The sequence below is a fragment of the Bombina bombina genome, chromosome 2 (genome assembly GCF_027579735.1).
Source record: "Bombina bombina isolate aBomBom1 chromosome 2, aBomBom1.pri, whole genome shotgun sequence".
NCBI lineage: Eukaryota > Metazoa > Chordata > Amphibia > Anura > Bombinatoridae > Bombina > Bombina bombina.
Genome location: NC_069500.1, coordinates 249,153,389 through 249,169,791, shown reverse-complemented (window position 1 = coordinate 249,169,791; position 16,403 = coordinate 249,153,389).

Below are 16,403 nucleotides of genomic sequence, written 5' to 3'. Positions count from 1 at the left end.
ATTAGACATCACATGAATGCAGATAAAGCTAGCTATTAGTAACTAACATACATTAGCACTGAGAGTTTATGATTAGACATCACATGAATGTACATAAAGCTAGCTATTAGTAACTAACATACATTAGCACTGAGAGTTTATGATTAGACATCACATAAATGCAGAAACAGCTATCTATTAGTAGCTAACATGCAATAGCGCTGAGAGTTTATGATTAGACATCACTTGAATGTACATAAAGCTAGCTATTAGTAACTAACATACATTAGCGCTGAGAGTTTATGATTAGACATCACATGAATGTACATAAAGCTAGCTATTAGTAACTAACATACATTAGCACTGAGAGTTTATGATTAGACATCACATGAATGTACATAAAGCTAGCTATTAGTAACTAACTTACATTAGCACTGAGAGTTTATGATTAGACATCACATGAATGTACATAAAGCTAGCTATTAGTAACTAACATACATTAGCGCTGAGAGTTTATGATTAGACATCACATGAATGCAGAAAAAGCTAGCTATAACTAGCTAACATACATTAGCACTGAGAGTTTATGATTAGACAGTGAAATAAATGTGTATCTTGCAGCGCCGCTGAAGACAACCATACAAGCTATACCTAAATGGCGGAATCTCCCAACCAGATTCCAATGAGTCAGTGGAATAAAATGCCCGAGGGTACAGCGCTACAACGCCCTGGATGAGGGGTATGCGGCTAAAGATGGTGTCCACGATTGGTTGTATATATATAGAGATAACTAGTATATTCAAAATAAAAGATGCAAGTATTTAAAAAATATTAAAATCAATCAATACTGAATAGAATTAAAATATAACATTTAATGTAACACTGAATAAAATATGACAATGGGTTAACTTCTGACAATAAGTTAAAATGTATACGATCTAAGCATATATTAGATACTGCTGGATAAAAGACTATAGGAAAAACTCTATAGTGGATATTTGATAAAAATAATGCTTATTAAATAAGTATATGTCCAGTAAATTGGGATGTTCAAAAGATGCCCAAACAATCCAAGAACAGTCCTAAGATCTGTTCAGGCTAGTGAAATGTCCAGATATATTAGAGTGATGAAAACAATCAAAAATTAAAAATTGTGAGTCCATATGAATTCCAACAAGGTGAAAAAATGTTCAAAATAGTGCTCAAAGAAATGTATGTGGATCCAAAATGTGAAATGTAAAATACTCCTCCAAAATAAGAAAAAATACAGGAAAAAAAAAAAAAAATGTGATATCACATATATGTGCGTGAAAAAGGTAAAAATGCAAAAATGCAGAGGACAAGGAAAAAAGTGATAACTATAAGATGTACACCTAATAACAGCCCTAAAAAATGTCTTTTCAAATCTTCCTTAAAAAATCTTAAAAATAGATCTTTAGTTAAAGCCAAATGTAGTGATCCCAAAATTGGTGTGATATGTAATATCCCAAATGAATCCAGGCAGTGATGTTGTTAGATTTTCTAGGTGATGGTCCTTTTCTCAAAGATTGTGTCAGTACTTTAATGATGCCATCATAAACCTGTAAAATTATACAAAAACGGACATAGTGTAATACAGCTACTATAAAATCAGAGTATAAGTGTTCTACTCACCAAATATGATCCTGCGCCGTATTACCTCTATAGCCAACGCTTTTCGGTCTGCAGGGACCTTTCTCAAGACTGGTAACGGCTTCCTGGCGTTTACACCTTAAGTGTATTTGGTTAGCCAATAGGATTGTTTCAAATTTCGCGCCTAAAACTCGCGCCGAAAATTGCGCTAATATTTTGCTTTTGACCCTTTTGTTATGATCTGTTTTGGCCCTTTTGTATATTGTTTATCCTATTTCCATATGTTAATAATGTATTTTTATCCAATAAGTTATTTCTTATTTCTATTTACCTCGTGTTTGTTTTCCGTCTTACCGGATGTTTATACCAGATGTTGATATTGGCCGGAAGTGACGTAATGGTGTATATGCGTACTTCCGGTTTGGCGCTATTCATGCTTACCGCACATGATACATATACTCGGGGAAGAAAGGCATTATGTCTCTAAGAATACGTAACGGGGCTTTAAAATGTATATAAACCAGGTGTGGAAAAAGGAGGATGGTATTAGGGCTCAGGATCTCTGGTGATTCGGATACAAAATAATGCAAAATGGTACAGATTGTCCCTAAAAAATGATAATGTCTAAACATAATTTACATAGCATTATTTTAGAACATAATACAGAATTCAATTACAAAGTTTACACCAGATGTCACTGGGAAAAAAATATATAAGAAAAAGATATAATAATATATAAAAAATATATATATAAAAAATATATATATAAAAAATACATAAAATACATAAAAATACACAATTGAATATGTACATATAGATAATACATAGATTATTATTATAAAATTACATATAAAACTATCTATAAAATTATATATAAAATTATAACGGAAGTGGATTGAAAAACCATCTTAAATGGATTGGTAATAACACTTGGGAGAGAATTTTTAAAAGGAGATAAGGATAATGCTTGTCAGTTCAAACCGTGTATGATTGTGGTGAATGGAATATATGGATCTTGAAGCATATTAGAGTCATTAGCAAGAACATTTAAAAAATCCTTTATAGAAAACTTGGTTAAAATGTTTTTATATTGTTTCAATAAAAAATCCATATATAGAAAACCTTCATAAAACATACAGCATATAAAACCCCCATATCTGTTGATGTAAAGGGGGGGGGGAACTAGGAATTGGCTAATAGAGTGGGAGTTAATCATGGAATATCCTCTACAACAACGATCTTTTGGTGAAAGGTTTTAATAATACATAGTGGGAAGGGAACAGTGCCAATTGGAAAGAGAGCTGGTTGTTGTGATTGTCCACTTTTTTCACCTATTACACCAATTGTTCTTAGGGTATCTGATATAAAGTAGACGGAGAGTGGATTAGTAGTAGAATCTATTCTGCTCTTTTCATAATAGATGGAATACTTCCGTACTGCTGTTTAGACCTTTAGGAAAGGTGCAGTCTAGCAGAAAGATCTAGACTTCACATTTTGGATCAACATACATTTCTTTGAGCACTATTTTGAACATTTTTTTCACCTTGTTGGAATTCATATGGACTCACAATTTTTAATTTTTAATTTTTGATTGTTTTCATCACTCTAATATATCTGGACATTTCACTAGCCTGAACAGATCTTAGGACTGTTCTTGGATTGTCTGGGCATCTTTTGAACATCCCAATTTACTGGATATATACTTATTTAATAAGCATTATTTTTATCAAATATACACTATAGAGTTTTTCCTATAGTCTTTTATCCAGCAGTATCTAATATATGCTTAGATCGTATACATTTTAACTTATTGTCAGAAGTTAACCCATTGTCATATTTTATTCAGTGTTACATTAAATGTTATATTTTAATTCTATTCAGTATTGATTGATTTTAATATTTTTTAAATACTTGGATCTTTTATTTTGAATATACTAGTTATCTCTATATATATACAACCAATCATGGACACCATCTTTAGCCGCATACCCCTCATCCAGGGCGTTGTAGCGCTGTACCCTCTGCCATTTTATTCCACAGTTTATGATTAGACATCACATGAATGCAGAGAAAGCTATCTATTAGTAGCTAACATACATTAGCGCTGAGAGTTTATGATTAGACTTCACAAGCTGATCTAAGCAGTGCACAGACGCATCCAGTCTGTTAGTAACTAAGACCTGCAATAAGCACTGCGCTCGCAGATCCACCACAGCTGACAAGGGGAGGCAGCATATCAGCACAAGGTCTTCTCCAGCCTCACCTTGTAAGCATATCCCCAGGCAAGTTTCTCACCAAGAACGCTTCCACTGCAAAAATGCCGGCAGCTCTAAATGAAGCGGGAGAACTTCGCTCAAGCACATTCCTGATCAGAGGATGGTAAATAGGGTTTAAAATAGACTTTGTTTCGGTTCGGATCGATTCGGAACGATTTGAATTTCGTTTCGTTTCGGATTCATTCGGATTCTTTCGAATTCGGAAAAAATTTGGTTCGGTTCGAATCGATTCGGAAATTCGGAATTTCGGTAAGTGTTAGGTGGGATGTGCTGTGTATTACACTAGTATTCTGTACTGTATATTAGGTTTAACCCATAGCAGAGTGATAAAACCTAATATAATGTACAATACTAGTGTAATACACGGCCATCCGAATCTACCGAATACATCCGAATCGATTCGGATGTATTCGAATCGATTCAGATGTATTCGTTTTGATTCGGATTTATGCGGTAGATTTGGCAGTATTTTAATTCGGAAATTCGAATAGATTCGAATCTCCAAATTTTCCGAATTTTCCGAATTTCCGAATCAATCCGAAATGAATCGCACATGTCTAGTTTAAAAGTCGTGGGCATTTTAATTTTGTTATATACACCTGAGGAAACGGTCAGACTGGACCGTGAAACGTTGTGTTTTAACAATAAAGTCTTTTTTATATTTTAGACTTCTCTCCACGACCTTTAATTACGAAACTTTCCTTTTTTTTACCATTGTGGAAATTTTATGTGGACATATCACAAGTGCTGTGATTACAGCCCTACAGCGTATAATTTATCCCCGGAATTGGCAGTCCTTCCTTACTATAAGCTGTTTGGACCTGAAGCTGTAAAAATTACATGAGGAAAAGTTGTCTGGATGATTTCTAAGAGTCCAGGAGGCCCAGTTAGCACTTCTCAAGTGCTTGAAATTTTGTAAGCACATCAGTATTTGCGCTGATATGAATTTGAACCACTGATTGTGCACTATGGTGGCGCCTTCTTCTTCTTTTTTTTTATATCTCTAGACGACGTAACTTGACAACCAGCAAGCATTTGGAAGAAACAGTCTGCCGCTTACCTTTACATCTATTCCCTGAGGATTGATACCCCTGGATGTTTTGGACATGTCACTTATTTATGGATAAGTCATATTGAACTATCATTCATTGTACAATAACACTTAATATATGTTGTGTTTGTATATTGTAACATTGTTACACTTTTTTGCACTTACAGCCATTTTTTCCATTTTTGGCATCATTGTATTGTTTGCACGTTTGCATTTATACATATTTGCATCTTTGCACTTTTACACTTTATCATTAATATTATATGATATTTTTGCCTTTGTAGTTAAAATTGAGCTTTAGGCAAGGTAATTACACACCTACAGGTGGCTATAGTTATATATTAACATTGCAACCACCTTCAGCTATTCTTGTTTTTGTAGCTAAAATTGAGCTCTAGGCAAGGTAATCATACACCTACAGGTGGCTTTGGTTGCATATTGATATCACAATCACCTTCAGTATTATATTATTATCTGATTATTTATTGTTTCTATCTCACTATATTTGCACCATTTTTATTTTTATTTTTTCATCACATCTAGTTGTATTGCAACTTATTTTTGCATCACATTATGCATTTATGTTCAATGTCTAATAGTATTGAGTAGGCACCTCCATCGTAATTATTATTTCATATCTCAATGTTAACCCTGCTACATATATTTTTCTATCTTTAGCCAATAAGAACAGCAAAACAATATACTTTATACAAGCATAATGACTGTGGCAGCCTTGTCAGCTGGGTGGAGTCTGGCTATTGAAAAACAATTGCAGCAAACGAGATTCTACTTTGTTTTAAAATGTTTAAACTTGTGCAGTTTACAATTTCATATAATATGATATATAATTATGTTGTATACAATTTGTTTAACCAGGCAATCACAAATTATTATTATTATTATTATTATTATTCGTATCATTAACATTCTAATAACCATATTTTAGTTGCTTACAGGTTTCCAGTGTTTTTTAATGAATTCTAATAAATCATTGAAATATAAACTAGAAATTATAGAAATGTAAAAGACATTTATTATACGTAAATTCTGTTGACCACAAACACAGAAGTGTACTTTGGCAGATAGTCATATGTTTATTGAAACAGGAAACTATTTGAAAATAGAAAAAAAAATGCTAGACTGAACTTTATAGAACATTCAGAAAGAAATGCTTTCTCTTTTATTAATCCTATTGATCGCTGGAGAATCAAGGTCTTCGCAAGTACATCCCCTTGAAAAGTCTATTAGACTGTTAAATCTAAACAATAAGCAGTTTATGATCTGACAGCTGGTGATTTGAGATAAAATATGAAGGATTATGCAGTGTTTACACATGACTACAAAAGCATTACATATTTTTCTAATTTTTGATTGAAGCGAAAGGCTTTGTAATTTAAACATATGGGGGCATGTCTGAAAGAACAAACAAACTAATCAACTTCTGCATTTATATGGGTTACGTCTTTCACCCTGAAAGGTAATGTATCATTGGAATTAATTTTATATTGTGAGCATGAAAGAGGTTATAAAGAGAATTTCAATAACATATATTTTTTTTTTTATTAATCTCATTTATCATTTTTTTCCAGAATCACAAAATAAATGTTTGTATGTCAGCAGCTATGTTTAACAAATGGACTTGTCAAAATGTTATGAAGCTCGGATCGGTGATAGATTTAAAATATTTATTTCTTCTATATCTAGAAATAAAAAAATATATATTTTTGTATATGCAAATTGTGTCTCTCTATTTTCTTTTGTTATAAATTGAATTCCCCTTATGTGCTATCAACAAATACACAGAGGATTATATTCATCATATTAAAACAAATAATCCACAATTGTCCAGGTTAGCAAGTTCTGCATCAGTTAAAAAAAAAACACTATAGGGTGGCAATCTGAAGATAGGCTTGCATCCGCAGCTTAATAAATGGGGCCTATAAAGTGGGCAAATTAAAAAGGGCTATGGGGGCGATTTATCAAGCTGAGGTGGACAGGGGCGCACATACGCACCCCTGTCCACCGCAGCTCGCCTCTTGCAGGCTGAATTCCACTGACGGAATTCAGCATTGCACACAAGTGCTATTTTGCGCTCGCATGCAATCCCAACCCCTGCCTGCGCACAGCCAATCATGCACGGGCAGGAGCTGTCAATCTCCCCGGTGATAACTGCTGCTTGTTAAATACGACGTGCAGGTTCTCCTGTCAACTGCCCACATTTATTATTGCTAAGGAAATCCTTGTGCAGCACTGCACCTGCTCTACTGCGATATGACCATCACCCGAACAAATGAGTCTGGGGTGTTTTAACTGTGCCACCTCTGAGGGGGTGGAGAGGTTAAAAGTGGTAGTTGTATGAGCACTGCTTCTTAACTTGAGGTAAGTTGGCTCACATAGACAAGTCTGCAAGGGTTCCAAAGCAACTTCTGCTACTTAATAAATGAAGCCCATACACCATGGCTATAGTCAACAGTACCAAATGCAAGTGTTTTCATTGCAATCCCCAGAAACAGAGATTGTTAAGCATAACCTTGAACTTTATCAGTACATAAGAGAGAGCCTGACAAGCTTTAAATGGCAATAGAGAATCACTTCACTTGCTTGACACATTGTTAAACCTGACATCTTATGATGACAATAGACATTGGCCCCCCCATTTAGTATTGGGCGGACATGATTTACAGTTAAAAAGCTGTGCATCCCCATTAAGGGCTACTGAGGCACCATGCGCTGCTAATTTATCATTGAAAATATCTTTACTTGGTTGCTCAAGGGTTATCAATTATCCCAGATAATTCAGTCCACAATGATTTAAGTTCACCATATTGAGGCCTTAAGAAGCAAAGATCTGGGGGTGGAGCTAGCCGGCGTCCAAGATGGACGCGGTTACTAGAGCTCCGAAGTTAGGTTGGCACCTAAACACTCCACAGCACACAGGAATGGGAATTTTCTACCCCTGAAGGCAAAATCAACCTGTTGGCTGCACGGAGACCTCCTGGTATTAGCTGGATCACATTCTCATAACTGTGGTAATGCAGAGAGGCAGGAGACGTCACCAAGGCCTAAGGCCTATTCCAATCAGCCGGTTGCCACACCGGCATATAAAGCCACACACCGGGCGGTCATCTGGAGATAAAAAGTCCACAATCACCACAACCACGCGGGAGAGACGGCAGTAATGTCCTGAAAACCAGTGAGCAATCATAGCCTCACACTATGCTGACTATACACAGCAAAACTCACTACGCACAACAGTTATGGCACACATAAGGGCCTCTACTTAGAAAGCACACAAGCCTTAAATATTCTAGGAAGCACAGAGGGGTTATATACGCATTGAAATGCACATAGCAGAGGTTTAGATAAGACTCTAAGATTACACAAGCAATCAAGGTCCTCAACTTAGCAGCAGTATTATTTTGGATGGTAGAGTCAAAGCAAAAGCCAATATAAAATACATGTCCTGTTATCAATCTGCACACTCAGAGCTGTGAATATAACAGAAAGATCTGTCATCTATCCTGTATAGAGACAGCATTATGTCTACAAGACGGGCTGAAAAATTGAGCAAGGGCCTAACTACAACTACACCGAAAGGACATACTTTCTTTAAAACCATGGACACTACCATAGCAGAACCCTCAGATAAGTCTGAAAGGGATCAACCTGACAGGTCAGATCCTGAGGTAGATGCTCCAATAACTAAGGCTGACTTACAAGCCCTACCCTCCAAGGAGGACTTCACAGCATTCATCACTCAAGTCAGTTATATGATTAAAATCAGCCTATCTGAAGTTAGAAAAAAAATTAGTGGCATTGAAAACCAAATTGTCGAGTTAGAAGAAGATGTTGCACAAACAAACAGAATTCTTGACACCCAAATCTGACAAACATCCCACAACCCCTTGTTGATACAGCAATTACAGGATCAGGTCGAGGACCTGGACAATAGAGGGAGGCGTCAGAATGTAAGGCTCAGGGGCATGCCTGAAACCATAAAATCAACAGAACTCTTATCTTACTTACAAAAATTATTTAACATACTAATGAGTAGTGAGGAAGACACAGAATTTCCACTAGAACATTATCACCATACTCTGAGACCCCCTCCAAAGGAAACTGCACCACCAAGAGATATTCTCAAGTTCACGAGTTTCAGAGACAGCTGCAAGAAGGAAGTCTCCTATTCATCACGAGGGGTGTCACCTCCAAATTTATGCTAACCTCAGTCAGCTAACTCTGGCCAAGAGGACAGAAGCTAGATAACTCACGTTACATCTCAGAGACCTGGGTACCCCCTACAGATGGGGGTTCCTTTCTGCCTGAAAGTTATGAAGGACAGCAAACCAGTCACCTACAAAACCCCGGAGGACCTAGATGCTTTCTGCTCCCAGCTGCAGATCAAGAAACCAACTCTTCCATCACTTCAAGAAGATACCCGAAACACAGATACCTCTAAATAGCAAATACAAAGTTGGACTCCCACGAAAGGAAAAATAAAAACTCTTCAAATCCTCATTCACCCACTTTAACTGGGAATCAGACCCCAGTTAACTAAAGAAATTTCATTACACTATGCTACCTTCCCCTGGACGTTAGGTACTAGGCCTTTTGATTGAAGGTCCTTGTTGAACTTTCTTCACCTGAGTAAGATGGCACACCCCCTTCCTCCCCCCTTCCTCCCCCCTCCCTCCCCTCCCATAGATGTAACCAAGGATGACCCATTATCCTAAACTGTTCTGGGACCATTGTAAAAATCCAAGGAACTTACAAAATTGAACATAGCAATTCATCGCACCTAGAGTGTGAAGATGTGCATGCTACCCATCAGATTACCTATATGGAATATACTTTAAATCCTCTCTTCTCACAAGACCCCTTCCCCCTCTTCCCCTTCCCCTCCTCCATCCCTCCCCATCTTTCCCTTTAGTAGACAAAATCGTATTGCCAGTAACTGCACCAATTGCAAAGAGAAGTTCTTCCCAAGCCTGAGCCGCTTTATTCTTTTTTTTTTATGCGTTAAGCATTTGAGACTCCCATTCCCCCCTTTCCCACCTTTGATAAGCCGAGCAGCTAAAAAGTTGAAGCTGTTACTTAAACCCCCCTCTTCCATAAATATTTACTATGGCCTTGTTTATTGTTTGTTTGTTTGTGTTTAAATGTTGTTGTATTTCCTCTCCTTCCTCTTCTTCCCTTCTCACTTTGGCCCAGCTGGGTCCAAATCCATTCCACATGAGATGTTGTACAGGTAAGCGCACAGGGTAACATGGCACATTATAGACAGGTGATAGACCTGACCCTCACTCACCAACCACCTGACACAGGCATACCTACTATAACAACCTCACAAAATAAAATATATTCACCCTTTGGCTTTCTTCCACATGGAGACACAATCATTTAAGTTAGTCACATTAAACGCTAAAGGGTTGAACTCACCAACTAAGCGCTCGATGGCCTTAACGTGGTTTAAAAAGTGAAAAGCTGACATCATCTTCCTTCAGGAAACACATTTTCTTAAGGATTGTCCATCTGGCTTTTCTAACAGAGATTTCCCAACGGGCTACTTTGCATCAAACACAAAGAAAAAAAGGCGGAGTAGGCATACTATTACACAGGCCACTCCCATTCCAGTACTGATGGTAGACTCAGACCCCAGGGGCGGATGACTATACTAGTGGGACTTTTATATAACAGGCCAATAACATTGGCTAACATTTACGCACCCAATACCAAACAAATCAAGTTCCTCCACAGAATGACCAGTAGAATACAGCAAAGTCAGAAGTGCTCCCTCAGGTGACCTGAATGTAGCATTGGAGCCAGATAGCGATTGCTCTACAGGTAGTAGTGGTATCTCCTCTACGTCTTTTTCAGATATAGGCGCATATGTCCACTCCCTCGCACTGATAGACACTTGGCGGGCCAAACAACCAGGACAAAAAACCTTCACTTTCTACTCTAATCCTCATAAGAGTTACTCGTGGATAGATTACATCTTCATAGATAAAATTAGCTATAGCATATTCAAAGACTCAGATACAGAACCAAAAAGCTGGTCCAATAATTCCATGGTCAGTGTGGCTGTGAATTGGTCAGACTCCCCATTGACTCCCTTTCAGTGGAGTCTGGACAATTACAAGCTCAAAAACCCTATTATAAGCACAAAGAAATCAGAGACCGTCAAAGAATATTTCATGCTAAACAAATCATCCGAGATCTCCCCTCACACTCTGTGGGAGGCTCACAAAATGGTAATACGAGGCGAGTTTATAAAACACAAAGCGCATCTAACCAAGCAATACCGAACAGCATATGTGGATATAATAAAAACTATGCGTGACCTAGAAAAACAGCACAAGACAAACCCCTCAGATTCTTCCATAGCCCTACACTTAAGGAAAGCAAGAAATCAGCTTAACCACTTACTCGATAGAGAAGCTAAAAAGAAAGCACTTCACCTTAAAAAAATCTACTTTTCAGATTCTAATAAAATAGGGACATCCCTAGTCAGGACTCTCAAACAAACGTAAAGTTAGTAATTATATACATAAACTTGCGAACCCAGAGGGACATGATTTGGTAGGCAGCGGCAAGATAGTGGACCACTTTAGATATTTCTCTAACAAGTTGTATAACCTTCCACTGCCACCACATTCACGATCCCAGACCGCAACCAAACAATACGTAGCAGAGGCTCACCTCCCTACTTTGCCCACAGAAATTACTGATTCCCTGGAGGAACTTTACTCCACACCTCACATCATTATGCCAATCTGTAGACAATAAACAACCCTGGTATCAGCAAATTTTAGATGCTCACATCACAGTACTTACAAAGGCGGACAAAGACCCAACTAAAGTGGGAAATAACCAACCCATATCGCTACTCAATACAGATATAAAATGATATGCTAAGATCTTGTCCTCCTGCTTAAGCAAAATTCTCCCCCAGTTAATACACGCCAATCAATCGGGTTTTATACCCAAGTGTGAGGCATGTGACAACACGATAAGGGTCATCCACCTTATGTAACATGTGAGCCGGTCGAAACAATCTACAATTTTAATCTCAACTGACGCCGAAAAAACTTTTGACCAGCTGGACTGGAACTTCCTGAAAATATGTCTGTCAGCATTCGGTGTTGGAACTAAAATGATACACAGAATTATGAGCCTTTATACACATTTCTCAGCAAAGGTTAAAGTAAACGGCACCTTGTCAGATAGTTTTAATATTCAAAATGGCACAAGGCAGGGCTGCCCGCTATCTCCGCTACTCTTTGCTCTATGGAAGTATTGGCCTCCCACATAAGGAGTAGCCCAGACATTAGAGGAATGAGATTAGTTTCCAAAAGTATAAAATCACCCTTTATGCAGATGATATCCTGGTCTGCTTTGTCCTTCCCTCCACTACTGTTGGAGTTCCATACATTCGGTGAACACACAAATGCCCAAAAATCCAAAACCCTTAACATCATCCTGTCATGGAAGGACTTTGACAATTTGCAATCGTTGTGTCACTATAATCTGAAACATGACAAAATTAAATACCTAGGAAACTATTTGACTACATCCAGTAGCAGATTATTTAAATGTAATTACTTACCCCTTCTCCATATACTTTGCAAAGACTTTGACACCTGGCATGATAAATCTCCTGGTGGGGACGAATACAAACAATAAAAATGACTACTCTCCCGCAAATTTTATATATAGTCCAAGCAGTCCCCATACACCTGCCCATTTCCTATCTGACTCAACTCCAATCACTAATAAATACCTTTATATGGGGGGCATTAAGCCACCAATAAAAAAAACTCCTATTTAAGCCTCTGGGAAGGGGAGGAATGGGCTTGCCATCCATTCTACAATACCACAAAGGAATATCTACTACTTTCTCCCTGATGACCCCCATCCCTATAATGCATAACTGATGGGTGGCCTTATCCTGAATGATTTACCAGACCTGGGACTCGGTCAAAACATTCCACTAGCCAGGTTAACAGATAAGGGTAAATTGATATAGCTGGAGGCTTGTTTACTCCTTGGCTTAAATGTGCACAACTAGCACACTTGATAGGAACATCTCCTCCTAAACAGGATCTGATGACGGAACCCACAAACTTTGAGAGCCTTTGCCTACTGGACACACTGCCCCGGGGGTCTTTGTCAATAGCGAAGAACTTACTTGATGACGCCATAATACCTTTATCCCACCTGGGGAAATAGTGGAATAACATATTTTTCTACACACAGAAATCATCTTCATCTTCTAGAATACTTGAACTAAAGCATAAACTTTTATTCCATTGGTACCTCACCCCAGAAAGGATAAAATGAATATATTCTAATGCAAATGCATCCTGTTGGAGGGGGTGTGATGCTATAGGCACTATGTCACACACTTGGTGGCAGTGTAAATCTCTAGCCCCCTTTTGGAAAGATGTGGAGATTTTCTATAGAGGTTTATTGGGAAATTCTTTCACATTAATACCGAAAACAGTCCTCTTAAATTATAAACCTGAAAAACAATGTAAAATTAGATGGCAATTGTTACAAATAGGCCTGAATAGCGTGAGACAATTAATCGCTAGGAAATGAAAAACTGCATTGATCCCTACAATACAAGAGTGGACAGCAAACACATCTGAACTCCTCATGTGTGAGGAGTACTCATATCTTAGAAATCGAAGCTTGACCTTCTTTCAGGAGGTCCATTTTATTAGGAATCTCTTACACACATGTCAACATAGCAACAGAAAGACTCCACAAGCACTATCTCTCCCAGCCGGGTCTCTTCACTTTTACCCCCCTCCCTTCTTTCCTCAAATCTCCTTTAACATTATTATGTCTCTGGTTGACATATTGTCTCCTATATTTGGAAATTATAATACTATGTGTGCACTGAAATGAGGGAAATTAAGTGGTATATCCGCTTAGACTAGTAGAAGTACGATGGATCAGATTGCTAGTAATTTAGATAATTCCACACTTGCTTCTACATGATAACCTATCAGTCCCCATACACCTGCCTATTTCCTATCTGACTCAACTCCAATCACTAATAAATACCTTTATATGGGGGGCATTAAGCCACCAATAAAAAAACTCCTATTTAAGCCTCTGGGAAGGGGAGGAATGGGCTTGCCATCCATTCTACAATACCACAAAGGAATATACTATGTGTGCACTGAATAATACTATGTGTGCACTGAAATGAGGGAAATTAAGTGGTATATCCGCTTAGACTAGTAGAAGTACGATGGATCAGATTGCTAGTAATTTAGATAATTCCACACTTGCTTCTACGTGATAACCTATCAGCCTCTCTCCCGAGTTAAGTTACAATAGGACTGAATGAGAGACATGGATGAGAGTAAGTCTCAGATATATGATGGAGACTCTATAATAATGAAAATCCCCTTAACTTATTCAGTATATCAAGTAAATGGACAAGTGTTTTTTATAATGCACCAATGTTGTTACTTTTGTGACTTGTTATGCTTTTCGAAATTGTAATGTTTACAATATTAAAATAAAGCTTTTGAAACGTTAAAAAAAAACAAAGGTCTGCCTCAAAAGGCTCCCAGATTGCATCCCCACCTTAGTAATTGGAGCCCTTTGACTCAACGTATTGTCTCAATTTGTCTAAAGAGATAACATATGTAACAAACTTGACAAATACCTATTTTTTACTTGTTAAAAATGTGATGTGCCCATTCTCCCTGGTCTCCCTAGCAGCCGTCTATCTCCCTTACAATCCCTTACAATTCATAATAAATGCCTCTGCCAGGCAGATCTTTGTTACACACTTCCTCTAACTTTAGACAGATTTTCTTGAATGTATTCATCCATATCTTTGTTTTCTGGCTAAGACAGAGGATATATATGTCCCTGTGGATTTGGATCCAGGGGTCTTATGGAGTATCTTGTTAGATGGAAGGGCTCCGGTCCTGAGGATAATTCTTGGGAGCTTAAAAGTAATATTCATGTTCTTCATTTGGTGGATTCTTTTAATAAGATTCGTCCATCAAGACCATGGACCTCTCATGATAAGTGTATGTCTAAAAGAGTGATTCCTATTCCTGCTGCTGTTAGATGTACTGTACCTTTAAGGAGGCCTAGAAGACCAATTGAGCCTTAATTACAGTCTTTGTAGCATGTGGCTGCTTGTGTTTTGAGTATATTCTCATTGCTCTCTTATCCCTGGCCTCTGTAAAAACATCATGTAAACGGTTAGTTCATCAGTAAGGGCTTGCGGGGAGCAGAGCCTCTCAGCCATTGATTCCAGTTTGTTACATTTAAAACAACAGCACTGCACATGACACTGAGAAGACTCATGCTAACTAACTGAAATCCTTTCTTATCCATTGAGCATTGGCTTTTCCTGGGTGGATGGGACAAGTCAGAAGCAGTTGTCCTTTCTGGCCACAGTACATACAACGACCTAATTCTCTTCTTCTTTGTTGCAGTCAGCAGAGATACAGAGGGTTGATCAGGATCTGCAGAAGCTGAACCTTGTAATAATGGATTCATATTTAGAGCTGCAAGTAAAACTTCCATATTTTCATGTATGCTCTGTAGCTGAGCTGCATGTGCGCCATGAAGGTTGACGGCTCGGGCAAACTCAGCTGGGTCAGTCACAGCACAATTATTCTGTCAAGCAACCCGACTAATCAGGATTTCGCCCACTACTTTCCTGGCCACTATTCAGGTTCGGGTAGGAGTTCCTCCAGAATAGGGAGCTACTACCAGCATAGAAGTTGTAAGATAGGACCTGGGGCTGAGAAAAGAACCAGTAGTTGAAACCAATAATTGAAACAAGTAGAGGCAGTGAGTAATAGGTTGAGTCTAGCAGCAGGTAGGTAGTCCAATACAGCAAAGCTATAAGTGGGAATAGGCAAAGGCAGAGTAAGTAACAGGCAGAGTTCAGCAGTAGGTAGGTAGTTCAATACAGCAAAGGTACAAGTGGGCACAGGCAAAGGCAGAGTAAGTAACAGGAAGAGTTCAGCAGTAGTGATGTCCCGAACTGTTCGCCCGCGAACGGTTCACAGCGAACATAGGTTGTTCGCGTTCGCGTTTGTGGGCGAACACATGGCTATGTTCGATCCGCCCCTATGTGTCATCATTGTGGAAACTTTGACCCTTTATGTCACAGCCGCCTGACACATTAGAGCCATTCAACATCAGACACTCCCTCACAGACACTCCCAGCTACTCGGAATCCGCCATTTTAGACTCATAACGACCTTGCTTTTTTAATGAGAGGACGTGTTGTGTTTTTGCTCCTGACATTAATAGGAAAAACATAGCTAGGCTAGTGTATTTACAGTCCAGAAGGACTCCACTCATCTCTGCTGCAAGCACAGCACCCCAAAAAGCCCTTTTTAGGGCTATATTTCGTGCGGTTTTTATTTATTTTTTTGTTTGTTTTTTATTAACATTTGCCTGGCTTTCAGCTGTGTGTTTAAGGCTCACAGCAT